Genomic DNA, 24,165 nt, shown 5'->3' on the forward strand with positions numbered 1-24,165 from the left:
TGCTGCCTATATGCAACCCCCTCATAGTATAGAGGGGAAGGCCTAGAGGAACTTGGGGCCCAGTAAGGAGTAAGCAGGGAACAGCCAGACTCAGGGTGTTGATAGCAAGGACTGGTGGAGAAACAATGGGCACTTGAGCGAGACTGGGATTGCTAAGCAATGGTCTTCCTTAGTAGGAAGGATATGGGCTGAAACCTACTCCACAGAATGGGGTTGGATGGCAGTAGCAGTAAGTGTACATGGTGAATGCATGCCCTTAGGACTGAAGAGGATGTGGAGGTCAGGTGAGGGCAGAGCATGAGGGTCGGCGGTGGGTCTAGATGTTGGGAAGAGCACTAAAAGTGGTGGCCAAGTGCAGCTTGGTGTGGACAGATGAGGATGGTGAGTCCACAGGAAGTGAGGAACAGAGTGCTGAACAGGTGTAAACAGAGTAATAAACCTTAAGCTGGAATGTTCTTCAGTATTGTACAAGTCTTTGGGGATGGGAGGCCATGGAACCATGGCTTCTGCCCAGTTTGTTGCACACCCTCATCTTGCAAGGGGTCTGTGCAGTGCCAGCCACACTCATGGGGACTACTCATGGGTCAAAATTGTTCTGCTCTCCTCCATTTTATCCACACAACAACCCTGTGGGGTAGATTAAGCTGAAAGTGTGTGATTGGCCCAGGGTCACCTGGTGTCATCATGACCCTTTCTGACTTGCCAAATGACTCTGACTCAAGAGTACTGAGGAGCCAAGGCTAGGGGTCCAGGAGGTCCAAAAGGATCAGGGAGGGCCTGATGCTACAGAGGCACTGCTGACTATGCTCCAGCAGCACCAGAGGCCAGCCAGCCAGTCAGATCCTGCAAGGGCGACTTTGCAGCCAGCTTCAAAGATAACCACTAGCTGTCCACCAGTCAGGATGCAAACCTGGGGCTGTAGCTTTATAAGACACCCCACAGGAATGGTTGTCATCCAGGCTGAGATGGCCCAAAGGAGGTGAAGTGCCAGACTGGTAACTTGTAATCCCTGCCAGGATCCAGAACAGGACTTTGAGAACAATAGCGCTTCGAAGGATTCTGACAAAAGCTGATGTAGCCTCAGGAATTTCAACACCTGCCAGCAAGTGCAGCTAAGCCACTCAGCCTGTTTAGAGTGAGGCTTGGGAAGGCTGCCAAGACAGCTATTCCACTAGGTAACAAGTTGTATGCCCAAGCTGCAAAGTTCCAGTCTACGCTTTCAAGCCTAGCCAGCCAAGCCTGAGGTCTTATTCCAGAAGAGCCAAGACCTGATCTGCCTGCAGAGCGCTGGTCATCTAGCAAGCTTCCATGGAAGAGTGGGGATTAAAATGCAATTGTACATACAATCACATCAAGAATGTTTGATCCAGGAACATGAATCCATCAATAATACAGAGGCTAAAAAATGTTGTTTATGAACTGAGGTCTGCAGTCTATGGACAGAAAGCTAGTCTAGGAATTTCTAATGAACAAATAAGGAAGCTACAACAAACTTGAGCATTTTCTGCAAAGTTTAGAAAAACATGGGATTCCTTAAATGTACTGGCCCCATTGTGGAAGTAACCACAATTACAAACAGCAAACTCAGGGGAGAAAATGAGATGTGGGGAATGTGAGGAACACTACAATCCAGGAAACAGTGAGCAGAGGAAAAAAACGATGTTTGGACATAGGAGGCAATTTAACTGGTTTATTTTGTAGATATTAGTTGTATGTAGGCCTTTGCTTCTGTGACACATCAAGAAAATACATATCTTTTTGAGTGTTGAGTGTTTTTGAGTGTTTTACCTGTGCCCCAGATATCAAAAAGTCTGAGGACTCCTTTTTCTAGGTGCTTGTTACTGGTGCCTTTACTTCTCTATTATGTTCCGTCTGTCTCTGTCTGTCTGCCTCTCTCTCTCTCTCTGTGTATGATTTTGTGCCCTGTTTGTTAGGCAGTTTGGACTGGGCTCAGGCTGTCAGCGCATGAAGAGAGAGAAATGGCCAAAAGAGGCTCTGAGAGCAGATGTTGACACTGGAAGCATTAATTCTCAAACCCTCAGACTGAGGATGTAGAAGTCCAGCTGGGTGGAAGAGACAGGCTGCATTCATTGAGCCTCTCTGGGATCCTTGCCCCATGCAGGTATTCAGCCATTGAGAGACAGGAAGATGAAAGGCTGCTCCGCAGATGTCACCTATGGAGAGTTCAGCAGCCTGTCCAGAAATGTCATGTTTGACAGCTGGTGCAGAATCTCTCCCACCATTTCTGGCACACAGTTTCCCACAGTAGTCTGGGAAAGTTGCTTACAGTAGGGCTTCCTAAAGAGACTACTTGAAAAGAATATCTCTTTTTTTGCTTCTCTCGGTAGTCGTGCATTTGACATTAACCTAGCTGGCCATTGATCATTTACGTTAACAAAATGCATTTTAGGTGCAAGTAGATTATCCTATTTAAGAAGAGATATGGAGGGAAGCAGAGCCCTTTTCCTTTGCATGGGGCAACCTCTTATAAGGAAGCTGCTCTTGCATTGGTAGGAATTCAGAGTTTAAAGAAGGAGCCAACAGTCTCAGAACAAGGGGGAACAGCTTCACCTATCAATACATTTGCAAGTGTATGTAAAATATCTGTTCGTGTCATTTTACAGGAATAAGAGGATTTCAGTAACGACAGCTCTCTACATTGCCGCTCCAGATGTGTTTGTCTCTCTGAATTACAGTGGACCACTTTAATGTATATAAGTGTGTGTATGTGTGTGTGAGATAGGCAACCTTCCCTCATCCCTTACAGATAAAGCCTGAACTTTCTGTGCAACATCAAAATGGATGAAGATCTACTGAACTGAAATTGAGATTCTTACCATGAACCCAAAGCCACCACATTCCTTGCTGGAAAGATGGGTTCTGTTGCATAAAGTGATTCTCTTCCAATTGATACGTTCAATGGAATAGATCATATAGAGAGGAAGTGCTCATCTGAAAGCACCAAATTAGCACATTCTTATTACCTATGCCTAGACACATAATTTTCTAGGAGAAAGAAAAACTAGCGAAATCTTTAGAAAGCAAACATGCACCAACACACACGGACACACTTTAATTGGGCCCAGCCTTTGCCATAGAGTCTGCCAAGTGTGATATCATCGCATATGATTTTTCAGCATATAAGGAATATAATCTCATATCCTAAAAAAATACAAGAATGACAATCTAAGCTTTTAATTGCTCTAAAGGGGAAGGCAATGCATATTTAAGATCTATAAGAGGAAGGGCCATGTCCATTGTGACTGACTAAATCTAAACACTGTGGAAGTTTAATAAAAACAGAGACTACATTGGCTTAACCTACTTTAGCCGTGTTTTTGGCTCCAAGACTGATCATTTGTTTTGGAAGCTGGGGAGCCTGGTTTTGATCCCAGTGTTAATGAATTGTATGCTGCGTTCACTCTGCAGTTCATGAAGGAAGGTGTAAGACAATGCCTGGATGTGAATTATTTAAGCCTTAGCAATTCCTCCAAATGTCTTCATTGGCAAAACAATGGATGGAAATGCTGAGTACCCAAGGAAGGTGGAACCAAATCTTTGAATGTTCATGAAATGATTATCTTTTTAAAAATACCTTTTGAAATTAGATTTATGATTTTGGATTATTATTTTTCTTAAATGAATTTAATAATTACTCATTTTCCTACTTTGGCCGGAATGCTTTCTGTAGCAGACAGTGCGTGAGTTCATGTAGAAGGGGATGGTTTTTGTCTGCAGCAAAGTGACAAAGCAATAAATCACATATTCAAGGGGATTTATTCAATGGAATATATTAGACAGGAAGTCGCACCTGGCCCAAACAATGGGGCTTGCGGGGTTTGCTACTTTTCATGCACAATGACCTGCATTCAGGTCCTCATTGCATTCTTGATTATATTAGATGTCAGGTGTCCTAAGAACTATATTCCCAGAGTGCATTGGGTCCAAGGATGCTGTATATCTGAGGTGCCTAGTTGAAGAAGGAAAGCATTTTTCCTCCTATTGGCTAGCTTGTTCTCCAGCTGACATTTCTATTGTATATCAAGAGAGACAGCGAGGGAAACAGAGAATTTTTTTCTTCCTCCAACTGGGGGTAAGATGGAAGGGACAGGGGTGAAGAGAGGGGAGAAGAAATCCATTGTTCTTTGGTTCAAGGCCAAACTAGGAATGCTATTTTTTTAAAGAGTTGGGTCCAGGTTCTCCATGCTGAGGTGAGTGCCCCAGCCATTTTCTACATTGAAATAGTATGTGTGGAAGAATGCTGAGAGCGGGGAAGAGGGCAGACACAAGGTGAACAAACCAGACCCACACGCTTAACTGGAGTGAAAAGAAGGCCACAACTTTATTAAAAATACAGCATGAAAGGGACATTGGTGAATCATATGGATCATTTCTCAAGCGTTGACTGACCCCGCCTGCCAGTCCATGACCCCTCACCCCCTCAGATCCTAGCTGAGGGGGGGACACCAAGGAGTGACATTAAGGGGGGATCACCTGGGTGTACACCCCTGAGTGATTCCCCTGACACCTGGGAGTGAGTGTGCCCTGGCAGCCCCCGAGCTGGGCATGCACCTCCATCACTCACTCCCAAGATTCCTTATGGGAATCCCCTTAAAGGGGAGCCTGGGCACTCAGGCCCTGGCTCCCCCCAAAAGAGATCTGATCCAATGACTAACTGCCACAAGAGCCATGCAATGGCTCTTCGCCAATGGTCTTAAAACTGCAACCATGCCAAGAGGCCATCCTTCAGATCCTGAAGCCAGATGTCTTGGCTGGATAAGTGAACACCTTCCGGGCAATATAGCACCTCCAAGAGAAAGGAAATGTCTGGATGCATGATCAGCGAGCCTCCCACAGCAGTGATGTATTGGCCCATGGCACGAGCCAGCCTCTGTCAGACCCAATCAATCTTCTCTGGGCTACGGGCCCTGTGCCAAACGCACCTCTGTAACAAGTCCGACCACAAGAAGAAGGTCCCAGGGCATAGCCCTAGCAGATAGTCCAAGTCACTGCACATGGAGTGCTTCAAGTCAGGGCATTCTTACCTGCTCAAATTGTTCTCCCCAAGCTGGATGATAAGAGCATCAGGTGGGCCATGTTGCTGGACCTGACACACCAGCGTTAGCACCAGTGTATCCCAAAGCATGCCACGTACGCCGAACCAGCAGATCCTGATGTGGTCTTCAAATCCCAGGTGCCTGCCCCATCCAGAAGCTGCTGCATACTTCCCTGCCCAGTGTACGATACTGTGGCTGCGGATCCAGACCGTCTTCCTTTGACCTGGAGAAACTGAAGGAATGACACAACCAGATTAGTATACCTGTCTGCGTGTTGGGCGAACATAAGTCCTTTTTTTTTTTTTGAAAATTTTTTTATTGGGTTAGAATCCATTATTTTTACATTACATTCAATTTTCCCCAAATTTTTCATTTCTAACCCCCTCCCTTTCCCCCCCTTTTGTTGACTTCCAACAGCTTTCCCACCCTTTGTCCCTTTTCCCTTACTTCTATTAAATTCCTCTATCTAAAACAAATATACATTCTCCATTATATTAAGCAGTACATCCTTAACTACTTTTCTTGTTATATACCCAAACTGTAAGTCTTTGTTTCCATCTTGGATAAACAATTTATCCCATTTTACAGTTTTAAATATTTCTATATATCATAAACCTATATATCATAAACCATAAAAATCTTACATTTAAATCAAACAATTTGACTTATTCTCTATATATTACTCATTCTATCTTTTTATGGTAATTCTATATAGCTCATCACATAGTCAATCAATTTGACTCTTCTGTACATTCAGTTTGGTGCATTATATAAATCTTATCAAAGAAAGAAAATATTGATGTATTGTCGAAGGCTTTCACGGCCGGAGAACGATGGTTGTTGGGGGTTTTCCGGGCTGTATTGCCGTGGTCTTGGCATTGTAGCTGCTGGCGAAACGTCAGGAACTACAATGCCAAGACCACGGCAATACAGCCCGGAAAACCCCCAACAACCAAAGAAAATATTGTTGGTTACTCAATCCTTATATTTAAACCTTATCATTAATTATTTTCTATCAATATTCTATCTATTAACCTATATATATCTATATATATATCAATCTGTTAATCCAACTGCTTATAAATTCACATTTATCTCTTCCTCCCCCGGTAAAGTCACCCCCCTCTATTATACTTTTATTATACTTCAGTAGTTCTCAAACTGCCACAGTTTTCCTCCCACCTCCCATTTCTTCTCCAGATATTGTTTCAGCTTCTCCCAATCTGTGTTAAACTGCCCTGAGTCCAGATTTCTCAGTTTTCTTGTCATCTTGTCCATCTCTGCCATATACAGCAATTTGTAAATCCAATCTTCAATAGTTGGCACTTCTCGTACTTTCCATTTTTGCGCATACAAAAGTCTAGCTGCTGCTGTCATATAAAATATTAACGTCCTATGATGGGCTGGAATTCCCTCCATTCCCAAGTTTAGTAGCAGGAGTTCTGGGTTCTTATTCATTTTAAAATTGTAAAATTTCACTCATTTCTCTTATTATTTCCCCCCAGTACTGCCTGGCTACCTCACATGACCACCACATATGATAGAGGGAGCCCTCATGCTTCTTACATTTCCAGCATTTATTAGAAGTGTTCAAATTCCCTAGCGCAATCTTCTTTGGTGTCATGTACCAACGATAGATCATTTTGTAAATGTTCTCTTTAATATTAGTACATGTCGTTGTCTTCATTGTAGTTTTCCACAAGTATTCCCATGCCTCCATTGTTATTTCTTTATTAAAATTTATAGCCCATTTCACCATCTGTGTTTTAACTGTCTCGTCCTTGGTATACCATTTCAACAGTACTTGGTATACCTTGGATATTCTTTTCTTGTCTTCTTTAAGAAGGGTCTGCTCTAGTTCCGAATTCTCTGTTCGTATACCCCCCTTTACAGAGTCCGAGTTATATAAGTCTCTGATCTGTCTATACTGGAACCAGTCGTAATTAGGTGATAGTTCCTCTTGCGTCTTTATTCTAAGTTTAGATGCTTCAGTTTTAGTTATTTCTTTGTACATTAAACATTGTTGTTCATTATCAACAGCTCTCGGATCTATCACCTCATATGGAACCACCCACAAGGGAGTTCCTTCTTGTAAGTAAATTCTGTACTTCTTCCAGATTATATATAGACTTCTCCGTACAAAATGATGCAGGAACATCGAGTTGACCTTTACTTTGTCATGCCATAGGTATGCGTGCCATCCAAATATTTTTTTATATCCCACTAGGGCTAATAGTTTCTTGTTCTTTAATGTCATCCACTCTTTCAACCAAACTAGGCAGATTGCATCATGGTAAAGTCTCAGATTGAGCAGTTGCATTCCGCCTCTTTCCTTTGCATCTTGTAAAACTTTTACTTTCACTCGAGGCTTCTTGCCTGCCCAAACAAAATCTGATATTTTCCTCTGCCATTTTTCAAATTGTTTAGAGTCTCTGATGATTGGTATTGTCTGTAGCAAAAACATTACTCTTGGTAACACATTCATCTTAACTGCTGCAATCCTGCCCAACCATGACAAATTCAGTCTATTCCATTTGATCAAGTCTCTCTCTATCTGAGTCCATAGTTTTTCATAGTTGTTTTTGAATAAATCTATATTCTTTGCAGTCAGTTCAACTCCCAAATATTTCACTTTGCTTGTTACTTCACAATCCGTTGTTTCCGTTAACAATTGTTGTTTCTGCTTAGTCATATTTTTACATAATATCTTTGACTTCTTTTTGTTGATATAAAAACCTGCCAAGTCTCCAAACTCCTTGATCTTATCTATCACTTTTGGCATGTTCTCCAATGGGTCCTCTACAATTAACATTATGTCATCCGCAAATGCTCTGACCTTATATGAATAGTCCTTTATTTTTATTCCACGAATTTCCTCATCTTGTCGTATTTGTATCATCAGAATCTCCAATACTAAAATAAACAACAGTGGAGACAACGGGCAACCTTGTCTTGTTCCTTTACTAATCGTCAGTTTCTTAGTCACTTCATCATTCACCACAATTGCTGCAGTCTGGTCTCTGTAAATTTCCTTGATTGCTCTGATGAATCTTTCTCCCAATTGTAGCTTTTCCATAGTGGCAAACATAAAGTCCCAGTTTAAATTGTCAAACGCCTTTTCAGCGTCAACAAAGAAGAAACCAACCTCTTTATCACAACGCTTGTCATAATATTCAATAGCATTGATCACTGTCCTTAAGTTATCTCTTATTTGTCTGTCTGGCAAAAAGCCTGCTTGTTCCTCTTCTATAACTTCCGAGAGCCATCCCTTCAGTCTCTCCGCCAATATCTTCGCAAAAATTTTATAGTCATTGTTAAGTAGCGATATAGGTCTATAATTTTTCACATTAGTCAAGTCTTGGCCCTCTTTTGGGATCAATGATATGTTCGCTTCACTCCAAGTATCTGGAATCCTTTGATCCCTAAAAACTCCATTCATCACCTCTTTTAGGAATGGTGCCAGTTCATTAGCCATTGTCTTATAAAATTTAGCCGTAAGTCCATCTGGCCCTGGCGCCTTTCCTAGATTTGCGGATTGTATTGCCTTGCTTATTTCCTCGTCAGTTACTTCACTGTTTAATTTATTTCTCCAAACTTCCGAGATTTCTGGAAGTTTGGTTTTCTCCAGATATGTCGCTATTGATTCTTTATTTACTTCTTTCTTATTGTACAGCTTAGCGTAAAATTTATAAAAGGCTCTACTAATGGTAGTCTGCTCCAGATACGTTTTGTTGTCTTCACAAATTTTGTTTATTATTTTCTTTTCCCTTCTCTTCTTCAATTGCCATGCCAGGTACTTCCCAGGTTTATTGGCACCCTCAAACGCTTTTTGATTCAGCCTTTTAAGATTCCACTCCAATTCTTTATTACTCATTGCTGTTAGCTGCTCTTGAAGTATTTTAATTTCCTGGTATAATTTCTTTTTCCCTGGTCTCTTTTTTAGCTGTATTTCTTTGGCTTTTATTTTCTCCTCAATCTCTTGTCTTTTCTCCTCTTTCTTCTTTCTTGCTCTACCATTTAAGTCCATTAGTATGCCCCTTATAACCGCCTTATAAGCATCCCAAACTTTATTGGTTGGTACTTCTTTATTCACATTATATTGTATAAAAAACTTTGTCTCTCTTCTCAATATTTCCATATTCTCTCTTTCCTGTAACAAGTCCTCATTTATTCTCCATGCTTTCCTTTTTCTCCTTTTTCCTAGTTTCCACATAATTGGATTGTGATCTGAGCCTACCATCGGCATTATTTCTACCTCCTTAGTCCATAACGCTAAGTCTTTTGAGGCCCAGATCATGTCAATTCTTGATAATGTAGAGTGCCTTGCAGAATAAAAAGTAAACTGTCTACTTTTAGGATATTCTCTCCTCCATACATCTTCGAGAGTCTCTTGTTGAATCAACTCAAAAAAGAGCTTTGGCAATAGTCCTCTTTTCTTTTGTGCCGTTGTAGTCTTTTTATCTAGTTCCAAGTCTGTCACTCCATTGAAGTCTCCAGCAAGAATTATCTGGTCATATGAAAGGTCGTCTAAATGCTTCCTCAAATCCTCAAAGAAGCTTTCTTTTGCACCGTTAGGTGCATAAAGTCCGACTACCAACACTCTCTTTAAATTCCAAATACATTCCACTGCTACAAATCTGGCTTCCACATCTCTCATAACAAATTTTGGCTGTAGCTCCTCTTTTATGTACAACACCACTCCCCTTTTTTTCTTGTTGGAGGCTGCTACAAATTCTTTGCCCAATTTTCCAGATTTTAAATATTTTACATCCTGCTTTCTAATATGGGTCTCTTGCAAACAAACAATGTCACATTTTTGTTTTAGTAGCCAGTGAAAAATATTTTTCCTCTTATTCGGTGAGTTTAGTCCATTTACATTCCAAGATATTACTTTACATTCCATGCTCATAGTCTTGTTGGTAAGTCTTTTTCATTGTCCTTAATAAATCGCTCCATCTCTCGCTCAGATCTGATACGTTTTTTGACCCCTCCAAACTCAAAGGACACTCCTTCTGGTAACTCCCATCTGTACCTGATTTTCATGTCCTTCAAGATCTGAATTAGCACTTTATATTTTTTCCGGTCCAATAACACTGACCTAGGTAGTTCCTTCATTATAATGATCGTCTTGCCATCAATCTCCAATGGATCTTGAAACTGTTTTGTCACAATCTTCTCTTTCATATTTCGTGTCGTAAACTGCACAATCACATCTCTTGGTAGTTTCCTCTGGGTTGCAATTCTCGAGTTCACACGATATGCCACATCTAGGATAGCCACAACTTCCTCCTCCTCCTTCCCCAGGTATTCAGCTAACACCTCAGTCATCTGTTCTTGCGCTGACTTTCCTTCCACTTCTGGCAAGCCACGAAAACGTAGCTGCTTCTCCATATGTTTAGTTTCTGCAACTGACATTCTCCCCTTCACCAGTCTCATCTCTGTTTGTTGCGTGTCTGCTAAATTCTCCATCGCGTCTTCTACTGTTTTAACTCTCTGCTGCGTTCCTTGTAGTTCACTTTGTATTGTTTCCATACCTTGTTTCACTTCTGACAGCTCCGATTTTACTGTCTCTGTAACCTCTTTAACCTCTTTAATCAGTTCCAGTTTCGTGTCCTTAAGTTCTTTAATCAGATCTAAAAGTTTTTTGTCCAGGTTTTCTATTGCCGATTGCCACTCTTTTTTTGACATCGTGGGGCTTGCTTTAGCTCGCTCCCACGAGTCCGCTCTCTTCCTTAACTCCGTGGCGTAGAATTTAAAGTCTTTTTATTTTAAATGTCCCGGTCTTCTTGCAAAAATTAGATTTTAAAGAGTCCAAAATGTCGGGCGTCTTTTCTCTATGGTTTCTCTATAATTTTGTAATCCAAGATGGCCTACTTCCTTTTCCGCTGAAGCCGCGACCCTTCCCCTTTCAAAGATGGCGATTCCCTTCTTCCTGCCCTCCTGCAAGGGCCGCTTCTCTCCAGCCACTCTATTATTATTACGTACTTCCTGTCTCCCGTCTTCCCACAGCAGATCTCGCGATGGTGTCTTTTTCTCACAGCTCCAAAGCCACAGGTATTCAAAACAATAGTCCGTTTTCTTTAATAACTTCTTTAAACTTAGTCTCTTTTCAAATACAACTCCTGCCGAGTCTTCCCCTCCTTTTCACTAGTCTGTTGCAGTTTAAAAATCTACTTTTTTTTTCCTCTCTGTTTTTATCAATCTGTCCCGTATCGGAAGATAATGATCTTTACCTTCTCTTCACTTTTCTCGGGTTGTAATCGCTGTTTCGATTTTAAGTTCTCCTCTCAGCTTCTTCCCCCAATCGAAGCTTGGGTATGTAGGTCTTATGCCAGCCGAATTGGCCCCAAAACTGCCGCAGAGATTGTAGCCGACCCGTCGCAAGGTGGGACCTCAAGGATCGAGAGGGGACCCGTTGTGTAGAGCCCCCCCTCGTCCGAGATCTAACTCACCCTAGGGTCTTGAGCGTTCTTTGCCTGCTCTCCGCCTGAGAGCAGTTGGCCGCGGGCTATTTTCACCCCGCCGGCCGGTTAAAACGGCAGTCCGGTCAGCTCCGCAAGTGGAGCTGCGTTAGACCTCCATGAATCCCAAACCGGAAGTCCTCGGGCGGACATAAGTCCTGAAGGCCCTGGACTTCCACCGGCCCAGGTACTGAATGGCCTGGGAAGGCATGCCCAGGTCTGCCACCACGGTGGCTGCCCCAATCCGAAAAGAGTGAGTGGTGTAAGCCATATGGGGGAGACCAGAGGCCCACAGGCATGCCCGTAAGAGGGCAGCAAACTGTTATCAGGTGACTAGAGACCCATTGTCGTGGACCAGGAACAGGCCCTGATGGTGAGGGCGAATGGCCAGGTAACCTTGCACCACTGAGACAGGACAAATGGTCTGATGAGAGGAGGACCACATGCGTGCTCAGGGGAATCCATAAGGTAGGTGCCGAGTCTCCGGCCTCCTGCCAGTGGGGATCAGGGGACCTGGCAACCCTATGCAACACCTGCTGATATGTTTTCTGATACTAGCTTGCTTTTTGAGTCTTCAGGCCACTTCCTGCCAGCTGACTGACTATCAAAGTGGTGAGTTCATCTTGTGCAGATGCCTCACTGCCATGTACGCTCAATATGGTTGGTGTCGCAGACTTCCTGATGTCTCTCAGTTTGGCAACTTCCTGCTTGGCCACGAGGGACCAAACCCTTGGAAAATGAAACCAAATAACATCTCTTCTTCCAAGGCAAAGAGCCATTTTTGTAGCCATTTTGTGGTGGTACCTATTATTCATTCTCAAAATTCAAAAAGGACCCACTGTTGTTGAGTTGTTACTATGATACCGTGTTGATGTATAAATTCAGCATCTGTCACATTGCAAGACATCGAATGAAACAAAATAGTTAAAATAGTGTGAATAAGGTTTATTTAGGATATTAAAATAATGTGATGGGATTATTTGTGACTGTCGATACTGATGGTTTTATTGTTTTAATGTAGATTGTTTTAATGTAAATTATATCTGTATTTTTAGTGTTGTTGTGACCCGCCCTGAGTCTGCTTGCATGGAGGGTGGGATATAAGTCTAATAAATGAAATGAAATATGATAATGACTGAACAAAAAATCCACATCTGGTCTAGGGAGAATGTGCACAGCATGGCTTCCAGAATTTTTAGTATAAGCTTGAACTAACTCAAAAATACAGCATTTGGTCTGACACTTGCTTTTTGTGAATTTCAATAGCAAGTTCAGATATTTTTGTTAAGGATTCTGTGTGGCTTGAAATCCCAATTTAATTTCAAAAAAATTAAGACACACTACAACCCATTTAGTAGTAATGGGCTACTTCTGTGTATTTGTTTGGTTAGGCAGTAGAATGTGAGCCTGCAGGTTCACATCACCACTGAAGGAAAAGAATCCTTTGGGGTGGTTGTATTAATGTTCCTGTCTTTTGCAAACACCAGGTCTGTGCATCAGTGCTGGATTCAGCCGGGGAATACAGCAAAGGGCTTTTAGTTAGCCGCAACAAGTTCCTTTGCTTTTTAGTCCCAGAAAGACTCATTGAATACCTTTCCTTCCCCCCCTCAATACTTGCCAATAGTGGCTTGTGAAAAGAGGCTCCTACCGCTGTCATCCTTAATAATGGGTGTCATGAGACAGCAGGAGCCCAGCAGAAGGCCTGCTAGTTCAGCACTGTGAGGTGCATGACTGTTGAATAGTTAGCAGGAGGGACGTATAAACGTCCTGTTGTTTGTTTCCCTCGGCAATGACATCAGCAGTACGTGCTCACCACTCAGCAGCTACAGTCCAGCAGGGTGTTGCACTAGCAGCTCCCATGGCTCTGCTGCCGCCTTGCATTATCCTCTGGTAAGGGCATTAAGTTTCTATTCTTCTTTGCTGCCTCTCAGCAGTGCAAACCTTTTCCCTCATAAGCAGCCACTAAGAATCGCCCAGCCTCATCTCTTTCTATACAAGACTGTGCTACTTGGGAGTCAGAAGCTCATTTTTCCCCTCCCCTGTGGGGAAAAATGAGCTGCCTCCCCTGTGATTAGTAATTATAAAGAAATGAGTATTAATGATAAGGCATAAGATCTTTTCAGTCGTTGTGCTCAACCACATACTAGGGGAGATCAGATCATACATAGCGCAGTCCTTTAAATATGCCTGGTTGCTATTTTATGACAACCAGGTAATATACGTATTTTCAGCTTCAGTCCAAACCAACAGCCTCCCTAAAAAAGTGGGCTTTCTGATAGTGAGGACTGAAGCAGGAAAATGTGTTCATTGACATGTTCACACAAAATGGTGACCATGCACACTGACAGGATCTTGCCATACACATGTTGATTTTAATAACTGAAAAGCACTACAGAGGCAGGGAGATGCTAAGTGGCTGCCAGCTTGAAACACCCAGGATAAGCATTTGAATAGGTACCAGGTAAAGTCCTTATGACTCCATTAGCTAAGGTCAAAATATTACATATATGTAGTGATGTCAGTCCCCCGCCAGGGGCAGGGGATCCCTTGCTCCCATCCTCCACCCTCACCCTTGTTTACCTGGCTGGCGTGGGGATGCGCCTCCCAGGTGCACAGGGGAGCACCACAGTGCGCTCCTGTGCACCGCAGTGGCCCAATTCGCACCTGAACCGGGCCACTGCGGAGTACAGGCGCACTCCTGCACTCCGCAGCGGTCTGATTTGGGCCAAATTGGCCCCGATTCAACCCCCTGCGCAGTGTAGCTGTCTGTAGCTGGAAACAGAGTATGTTCTCCACTTTCAGCACACCTGGAAGTAAAGAAATTCAAGGAAAGTCTCTTTGGGGATGTATATTTCTGGGTTTTAGCCATCACTGAATTGAACATGGAAATGTATTGTTAAATGAGCTGGTTTTATCACATGGCAGAAATGTTAATAAGGAATCCACTAATATCACCTGCTATTTGCCTCATCCTGTTTTTAACATTTGGGCAAAATACTGATAAATCACCCTAGGTCAACTCCATGCCTGAATTCTGATACCATGAGTCCCTATCATGGGGAGCAGGATCGTTGAAATAATCTTCAGTTTCAGCCTCACTCATACTCCCTTAACTTTTCTCTGTGTTTTGGTATTGAAGCATACATTGATAGTGGTGGTGGTTTCCCCCCACACAGCTAGGCACATTTCTGATGTATGGCTGGTGATGGGATGGGACGCAGACACCTGCTAAACCTGCTTGCTGATTCCCTGGAAGCACCAAAGTACAGGGGTAAATTGCAAGACTGCATCATTTTGTGGTATTTTGTCTGGTTTCCCCCCACCTGTACTGAGAGAGCATGTTTCTCTTTCTGTGTGTCTAGACAAAACAACCAAATAACCCACTTAAGAACGAATGGGCTTGGTCTTGACCAAGTATATAATCAAAGTCTCAGTCTAGTTGTTCTCTCTGACTTTTTTTTATATATTTGTGCTAAAAAGTATTTGCATGCTATTTGTTACATTCCACATGATCTCAAAGCAAGACATTTCTGGGCCTGCTAAAGAGACTGTCGAACCACTTGGATGTTTTTCAGATAGCCAGCATTGTCCTCAGTACCGTGCCTATTTTCTGCAATACATATTCAATAGACATTCAGCAACACATAAAGGGATAGCCATTGGATGGGGGAATTTGATTTAATACTCCAGCCAATCTTTACTTGGCTTAAAAGCTTGGCTTAGGAAAAGGAAAATGGTGCTTGGACAGTTTCCTTCAAAAATAATCCTAGAGCTCATGGAGTTAATTTGGATATGAAGAAATAAAAGTTTAGTCTTGCAAGTTGCCATTTTCTTCAGACGCTGGGTTCGGTAAAGAGCACTGAACCAGAAGTGAATATAGTATTTTCCACCTCTAGTTTTTACTGTATGTATCATTATCTAACCACACTAATTTATTGGGAAGGGAGGGGGAGAGGGACTAGTCCTTTTGTCCTGGTAGAACTTGTCACCAGAATGCATTCCCATATGTGATTCTTTTTGATTTGATAGGTTTTATAAAGATATTTTGCTATCAATACTGTTCACAATTTAATTACAATAATTAACATAGTTTTCCAATATTTTTTCTGCGTTTGATTATACGCCTAAAAGTGTTGCAGCTGTGTTTACCTATATGCCTTTTGTCTCGGGCTTCATCTGAAATGAGAAGTAAATATCATTTTATATATAGCTTTCCACTTGCTTTGTGAACTGTTTTTCATCGTCCCCCATCTGAAGTTTTGTACGCATTCATACAGATGTGCTCAGATCTCTCAAATAAGGGCCCTTCTGGGACAGAAATCAGGATAAGCTGAAAGTCCCTGTTGAGAATGAGTAATTCCCCACACAACAGTTTTTATAAATGATTTTTCTGCCGTTCAGACATCCTTGCCAGAAACTATATGAAAATCTTTCATGTTCATAATTATCTTGGTGATAAAGTAAATTATAGCTTTAATCATGCACACCATCTGGGGTTTTCCTTGATGGGCAGGACCTTGTGCTAACTCCTACAGGTCCAGAAAGTGTGAGGCTCCTTTTTAAAGACTATCACACAAATCCACCTAAAGGATGTATGCCTACGGAAGCAGGATTCTCTCTGCATATTCCTTGCTAGACTGTGGGAATCTCATGCAAATGGATACTGTGTGCAGAGTTCCTTAGCTTGACCCTGAAATCAGTGCTTCATGCATATTTATTTATTTATTCAGAACATTTTAATGCTGCCTCTCCAGGAACTTGTCTGAGGTGGCATACAAAATAAAAATAACAAAAACAAAAAATCACCAGATATTAATTAAAAACCCAGCATTAAAAAAGCCCCAGCCCATCATAAAAATATAGCTCATAAAAACAGACCACAGGCAGCTTTACAAAACAGTTTGCAGTATAAAATAGTGCTAAAAAAATCAACCCCTTAATTAAAATGCTGAGTGAACAGAAACATTTTGGCTTGGTGTCTAAAAGAAAGCAATGTAGGTCCCAGGTGAGCTCCAAGTGGAAGGAGATTCCATAAGCAAGGGGTCACTACTGAAAAAACTGGGCCTCTATTGCCACTAAAGATGGGCACAAACCACAAAAAAACCTAACCATGTGGTTTGTGGCCAGGAACCACGAACACCCATGAACTGGGGCAAGTTCGTGAACCAGTTCATGGGGTTTAAATGCCCCCTTTCCAGCTGCTTAGCAGCAGGGAAAGGGGCCTTTGATTGTTTAAAGGGCCCTTTCCTGCCGCTTGCAAGCAGCAGGTCCCTTTAAAATTTCAGCTGGCAGGCGGCGAGGGGGGGAATCCCCTCACTGGCTGTGTCAGCTGATAGTTTAAAGGGACCTGCCACTTGCAAGTGGCAGGGCCCTTTAAACAGCCCACAAATTCCATCCCCATCCCCCCACCCCCCACCCCACCCCAGCCATAGCCCACACTTACCTTGATTCACGGCTCCGGCCACCCTTCTGGCCCGCAGCCTTCTCCCCCTCCTCTTGCTAGGGGCAGGAAGGCCATTTTTGGCCTCCTCTGGCACTGTGCGGGCCCGCAGAGCAATGGAGGAGGCTGAAAACGGCCTTCAGCAGCCATTTGAGGGGTGGGAAGGCCCTTTTTTAGCTTCCTCCACTGTTCTGAGGGCCTGTGCAGCGGAGGAGGCCGAAAATGGCCTTCCCGCCCCTTGCTGGAGGGGGGGAGGCCGCATCCGTGGAGCCACCAGACAAGGTAAGTGTGGGGCTGGGGGGGCAGGGGTGGGGGCTGGAGTGGGGGGCTGGGGCTGGTTTTTGTGGGGTTTGGACATTTAAAGGGCCCTGCCACTTGCAAGTGCAGGTCCCTTTAAACTATCAGCTGGCAGGCTGTGAGTGAGGATCCCCCCCTGCTGGGGAAATGGTCGTTTCCTCGGGGAAATGGCCATTTAAACTGCTTTGAATATGAACCAAACAAACCAGTAGACCAGTTTGTGGAAGTTCCTGGAAACGAGCTTCCATGAACCACTGGTTCGCGAACCATGAACCAAGGTGGTTCGTGGTTTTTTGGGGGCCATATTCAAGTTCGTGCCCATCTCTAGTTGCCACCTGCCTCACCTTCAGGAATTAACAGTCGCATCAGCAGAAAAGAACTGACAGTTCGAATGGTGACGGGGGCGGAGGAATCCTTGAAGGATAGCAAGGATAGAAGGTGGCAGTAGTAGTGGAAGACAATGGCAGTGTCACTTCAGCTAAACCTGGTTAGTACTGAACTGAAGAAGGTAATGGTAAACCACTTCTGTTAATCTCTTGTCTTGTAAATTCTAAGATGAGACAATCCAAAGTGAAAGAAGATATAGTGGTGAAAGACAGGACTCCCAAGCAAGATGGCACTCAATTAGCAACTGGGGACGAGCAGAGGGCAATTACGAATAGTGGTGTTTTTAATGATGGGACTGGATTAAAGCCAAAAAGATGTTTAGTTGCTGATGTGAATAGATGCCAAAGGAATATCCAAAGCTGTGTGACACATATATGAACATGGAACATGAGAAGTATGAATCAAGATAAGCTTGAAATCATAAAAAAGAAATGGAATTGTCAGTCTATGGAAGACAGGATACATTGAAGGTGACTCCCAACCCTTGCATCAAGAAATCCAAGCTCTCTTGAGTAAATGGGTCTTTATTGAGATATCACAGGCTTCTTGATACATATGTCCATAGGTTACACAGAAGCAATTAAAGGTGTCTGGCTGTACACAGGTCTCTTGTTAAGAATGACGCATTGAGCACAGGATACATTATATCAACCCGTTCACATGTTCCCCCACCCCTCCAGCTCTCCCCGCCGAACACAATCAGTAGCGGGGTGGAAGGAGCTGTCCCAAGGCTGCTGCGGCGAGCCATCCAAGATAAGGGCTCGCCCGTCCTGGAATCTGGAAAGCAAAAGGGAGCAGGTGCAAGAGGCTATTGCAACATATCATGAGCTGAATAACAATATGGAGGGACAGTGGGCAACAGACCTGACAGGAATGCTTAAACTTTGTAATCCTGGCTCTGTGTGAACTAAAATGGACAGGATTAGGACATTTTCAGTCAGAAAATTACAAAGTGTTTTACTCCGGAATTTACAAACTCAGAAGAAATGGTGTTGCTTTAATAGTGAAGCGAGATTTAACACAGCCAGTCAAGAACAATAACACAAAGTCTGTCCAATTAATACCGATCAGACTTCATGGAAGGTCTAAGTTAACCATCAACTGGAATGTGTGGGAAGGTAAAGGAAGTTGAACATTTCCACACCCTGTTGCTTCTGGCATTTTTCTTCTCAGTCTGGTTTACTTTTGATATTTGTGCCAAACTAGGGAAAAAAGAAATTCAGGCAATGGACAGTTGAGATGAGGAAGATCCAACTACCCTTGCCTGAACATCCATAAATTTGCCCTCCCCATGAATTATACACGTGGTTGCCTCCATCCCATTGACTTGTCTCTTAGGTTTCTTATAATAAATATCCACTTAGACACGCCATTCTGTAGAAAGGCGCGGGGGGGGGGGAGGAATGCACCAACCATTTAGTAACTTTTGCAGAGGTCAGACAATAGAAGTTACTTTGTCACCAGGTTATTAGCTACCATATGTAGCCTGGCAGACCAGCCAAATGTTTGTGGGCCAGCAGCTGTTAACTGAAATTACTGATGACTATGCCTTAGGAGTTATTTTCATTGGAGTCGGATTGGATCTCTAGTGCCTAGAGAAGCACTAAGGATTTTATTCTCTACCTGCATTCAATTCAAATGGCAAACAAGAGCGCTTGCTACTATGTCTACTTCTCTGAATTTCACATTGCTCCAGGTATTGTACACCTGATGCCAAAACCGAATCCTGAGATGTCCAGGACTGGCATCCCACATTTATGCATTTTCCAGGGCTCCTGGCACTTAGCATTGCCAAAACTGCATTTAAGGCCCTATGCATGAGAAAGGGAGGAAGACAGAGACTTTCCCCTCTTCTGTAGCACCCAAGTAGATGAGACTGTGGAATGTGGAGACTTCACTATATGCTGGAGAACAATTCTTGGGTTTTAATGCTTGCCTTGGATTGAAGTCGAGCTTTAGTAACTGTCAGCATTTGTATTCTGAGCCCAGGGAAATATACCCTAGACTTTCTGCATATGATATTCTTGACAAAACTGAATTGAGGGGGAATCTATTTGGGCTTTTTGAAAAGACACAAATCAGTTTTCCCTGCATCTTCTTGAAAATGTCACATCAATCTGTATATCTTACATTAAACAACTCTATTTTGGATCCAAGAAATACCACGTTCACAAAACCGCCTGCGGCTATTGACAAAGCAGGTATTTTAGATCATTTAGGAACATGCATGCCCTGGAAGAAATTCCAGTTAAACAGATCTTAGACATGGTACCATCCATATTAATACTTGTTTTACACAAAACACTTTAAAAAGAAAAGAGACAATAGCTGAATTCTGGGGCACTACTTTGTATTTGGATAAAGACACCCGAGGAAAAAAAGGCACTCAAATATTCATTGCAAAAAACACGCTTGTGTGAATAGGATTGCTAGTTCTTTGTTGGGAAATTCCTGGAGATTCTAGGGGTGGTGCCTGGGGAGGGTGGGATTTGGAGAGGGGAGGGGCCTCAGCTGGTTATAATGCCATACAGTCCACCTTCCAAATTGCCATTTTCTCCAGGGGAACTGATCTCTGTCACCTGGAGATCAGTTGTAATTGCCAACCTGGAGTTTGGCAAACATAGTGAAATAGTTCCTTGTATCTTTTAAAACTACATTGAAAATGTAAACCGGACAGAAATAAATATCTGTACGTTTTAAAGAGACTAGCTGTGAATAATGCATTTATGCATCTTTTGCACCTGAAGTAAGCATGCGTTTTGTCCCATCATTTTGTACCTGAGAAGAAAGCATTGTCTGGGCAAGCGCCATCAGGTTAGTATGCCCTCTCTTTAATCCAAGAAAACTGTGGCGTGGGAAGGGGGGTGGAAGAGAAAAATCCGTTGTGGGTGGTTTAAAAACACGGTGTCTTCAATAGACTTAAGTGTGAAGTAGCAAAGAAGAGGGGCCTGCACAACTGAGACAGAAACAGGAGGAGAAACAACTATTGGTAAAGGCTCAGAGAAGAGTCTTGATTTGCAGTAAATGTGAAGGGACATAAACCGGAAATGCTAATGTGGATCAAAGGTGAGGCTGACAGATCTGAGACTGCAGTGTGTGACTACAGCATGGTGGAAGAAAAGAAGGCTTTAAGGAAAGAAACTTGATGCATCGTAGAACAAAAATTGCTGGGAGGGAGTGGGAAGGAAGCGAAGCAGAAGCTGGGAAGGCTAAGAGACCAGAGTGGAAGCCTTGTCAGCCAGTCTTGGCATGTGTAGCTTCTTCTGGCCAGCTGGTGTGGAGTGTGCTTGGGTAATGCGCCTACCATGCCAGCTGGCTGAAGCTCAGTGCCAGCCTGCAGGGAGCACAGTAGTGTGGGTGGGAGGAATTGCTTCCCAGATGGTTTAGCAATATCTACGTGATTGCAGCACTCTAGGAATGCTAAAACTTGTTTGATAATTTCGGCTCTGGGGAGCTTATCAGCATTACAAACAAAATGTGCAATCCATATTTTGAACTAAGGATGAGGATGAGTCCAGGAATTAATCCATGTTCATGAACAAGCCTTTAGCCCAAATGTAGCAGTGTCATCCCTCCAGAGGAGTTAGCCGTGTTTGTCTGTAGTAGCAAAATAGAAAAGTGTCCAGTAGCACCTTTAAGACTAACCAACTTTACTGTAGCATAAGCTTTCAAGAATCACAGTTCTCTTCGTCAGATGCAAGTTCTCTTTGTCAGCGTCATCCCTGTAAGCAAACCACTCCAGAGTTGGAACTGCATTGCTTACAGGTATTCACAATGCTTATACTTACTCAGCGGTTCCTGTCAGGACCTTTTAATATGCATCTATGTTGTCGACCCAGACTCACTCAATATGCTGTTCTCTAGGCTGCTGCATATTCTCGTTCTGGAAAGACCTGGACTGCAGCTCAAGGTATATGATCAGGGCTTACAGTGCAAACCTATTAAGAGGGACAACAAACTCAGTGGGACTTAAAGCTGGTGCTCGGCTGAGATTTGCAGAGTGGCAGGGGGAAGAGGGGTGGGAACCAAAATGAGCCAACTGGTCAAATCAGCGGCCAAATTTTTCAGAAGGGAGGGGTACTTGGCTCCACAACCAGGAACATTGCTAAACACTAACAAGCCTGTTGCCACAACAGAAACACAGGACTGTTCTTCCAAGAGGAGCTAACCTTTGGAACTTTAAAGCAGTGGCACGGGAGGGTCCTAACTTCCAGCCAATCCACTATAGACCCAAAACAAGGATGAGCTCTCAAGGGTGAACAAAAGAGGGAATGATTCCAACCTACACAGTTGTTCCTAGAGCACCAAACACAGAAAATTCACACTAACACATACATGCACTCACGCACACTTCTATGAGAGTTTCTCTAGGAAATGTTTCCTTGTGTCTACACTGTAAGACGTGTCACGACTTACGAGATTTAGTCATGCAGGGTGTTGCCTGCATGGTTCCACCATTAATCTGTTACCCAATGAGGAGGTATCCTTGTAAGTTGGGGGAATTAACATGCAAGGAGAGGCAGCGAGAGGTGGGTAACTTAGTGAGATCTTCACCTATGCATACAGGTGTCCCTTCCGCTAGAGAACTCTTTAATAAACAAGCCCAAAAGGGCTCTACCTAGGGGTGCAATGTAACAGTGCAATCCTAAGCAGGTTTGTTGAGAATCCAACGCAGGCCTATTCAGTGGGCCTCTCTTCCAGAAAAGCGATCTTAAGATTGCACAATCTGTGTACTACACTTTCAGCTAAAGCTATCACTTTATTTGACTGTAACTAGGTGAAATTCTTTTAACAGATCCACTATTTATCATTCCCATCTGAGCAGTTTACCCACTAGCAACTTGAAGAAGGCTGAGGTCCAGTTGGTATTGCCCACAATAAAAGAATTAAGTTGATTAATTCTATGATATGCCTGCATTGCACCTGAGCATCTCAGGAGCCAAGGTGGGTAACAACAGTATAGAAACAATAAATGCTAAAACAACATATTTAAAAACCAATCTAAAAACACTTCATGCCCCCACCAGCAGTGTATTCCCCCTTTGCCTAGGCTCAGGTGACCCCAAAAGTGCTTCAAAATAAGTGTTTTGCAGCCTTGCTGGAAAACCAGGAGAGTAGGAGTCCCCTTGAATACAGCTAAAAAGACAGTTAAAGATCTGCATTGGTTGCATATTCATATGCAGGGTTAATTCAAAATGCAAGTTTGGGTCTATAATCTCTGAGCAGTCTGGGAGGAGAAGAGTTCAAGGACCTTTGCCAACAGAATGAACCTGCCTGTGCCAGCACCCCCACTTTTGAAAGCAACCACGAGGAAGGGTGGTCATGAAGGACAAGTCCTCTTCTGTGGTGACCCCTTAACTATGGAATCTTTCCTCCCTGTCCTGTTGCTTGACATCAAAGCTGATTTTAAGACCCAAGTTAAGATGTAATTACTTGAAGAAGCATTTAGCTGAACTTAATTGAACTGACGAACTGGGATTTTTTCCCCTTGTCCTAATTATTATTATTAGTAGAACTAGTGCCCTGGCCTGGATAGCCCAGGTGAGCATGATCTCATCAAATCTTAGAAACTAAGCAGGGTCAGCCATGGTTAATAATTGGATGGGAGACCTAAAACCAAGACCAGGGTTGTAGAGGCAGACAACGGCAAACCACCTGTTAGTCTCTTTTCATAAAAAACCCACCAGGGTTCACCATAAGTCAGCTATGACTTGAGGGCACCCTCCACCACCACAGCAGAACTGGTATTATTATAGTTTGGATTTTTACTGTGTATTTTTATGTTGCTTTAGTTTGGTCTTTTATTAGTGGGTTTATGGGGTTATGGGGATGGGGTTTTAATGTTGCATTTAGCATTGCTTGTGAGGTTTTTGGCTACATCTTATAAGCCGCTGGTGAATGGTTGCTGAATTGATGCTTTGTGTTTTTTATTGTTTTATTGCTTTTTGTATTTGTACTCTGTTGGAAACAGCCTTGATTGATAGGTTAGAGAGGTGGCATAAAAACTGCTTAAATAAGTCGGAATCCATGTTGCTTTGGCCAGCCTGGTGGTGCTGCACTCCAGCTGGCTCAGTGGTAATGTACATGACAAAGTCAAAAGTGATGCATTACCATTGGAAGCAGGGTGACACTGTTTCAGTGCATGGCTGCCAAGACAGAATCCCCTCAAAGGCAGATGGGTAGCAGAAAAGGAAGAAACTGGAAAGAATGTCAAGAGAACAGCTTGGCTGCTGATGCCTCCCCAACAATCAGAGAAAAACCTATTTCCTCACAGGTGGGAATGTGGTGGCACACAGACTCTCTCATAGGTTGTGCAGTGGGTAGAGGCAAGGTATCTTGGGATCCCCTAGATGGAACTCTGGTGTGAGGTATTGGGTTTTAGTTAACACATTAACTAAACAAATTGCATGCAGAAAGCTCTCATCCAAGTTAGAGAACCAACAACTGTTTATTTGTCTAAAGAAATATATTTAGATAAGTTTAGTGGAGAGAAAGAACTAGTAACTGATCTAACTAGCTAGGA

The sequence above is a fragment of the Eublepharis macularius genome, chromosome 1, assembly GCF_028583425.1.
Source record: "Eublepharis macularius isolate TG4126 chromosome 1, MPM_Emac_v1.0, whole genome shotgun sequence".
Lineage (NCBI taxonomy): Eukaryota > Metazoa > Chordata > Lepidosauria > Squamata > Eublepharidae > Eublepharis > Eublepharis macularius.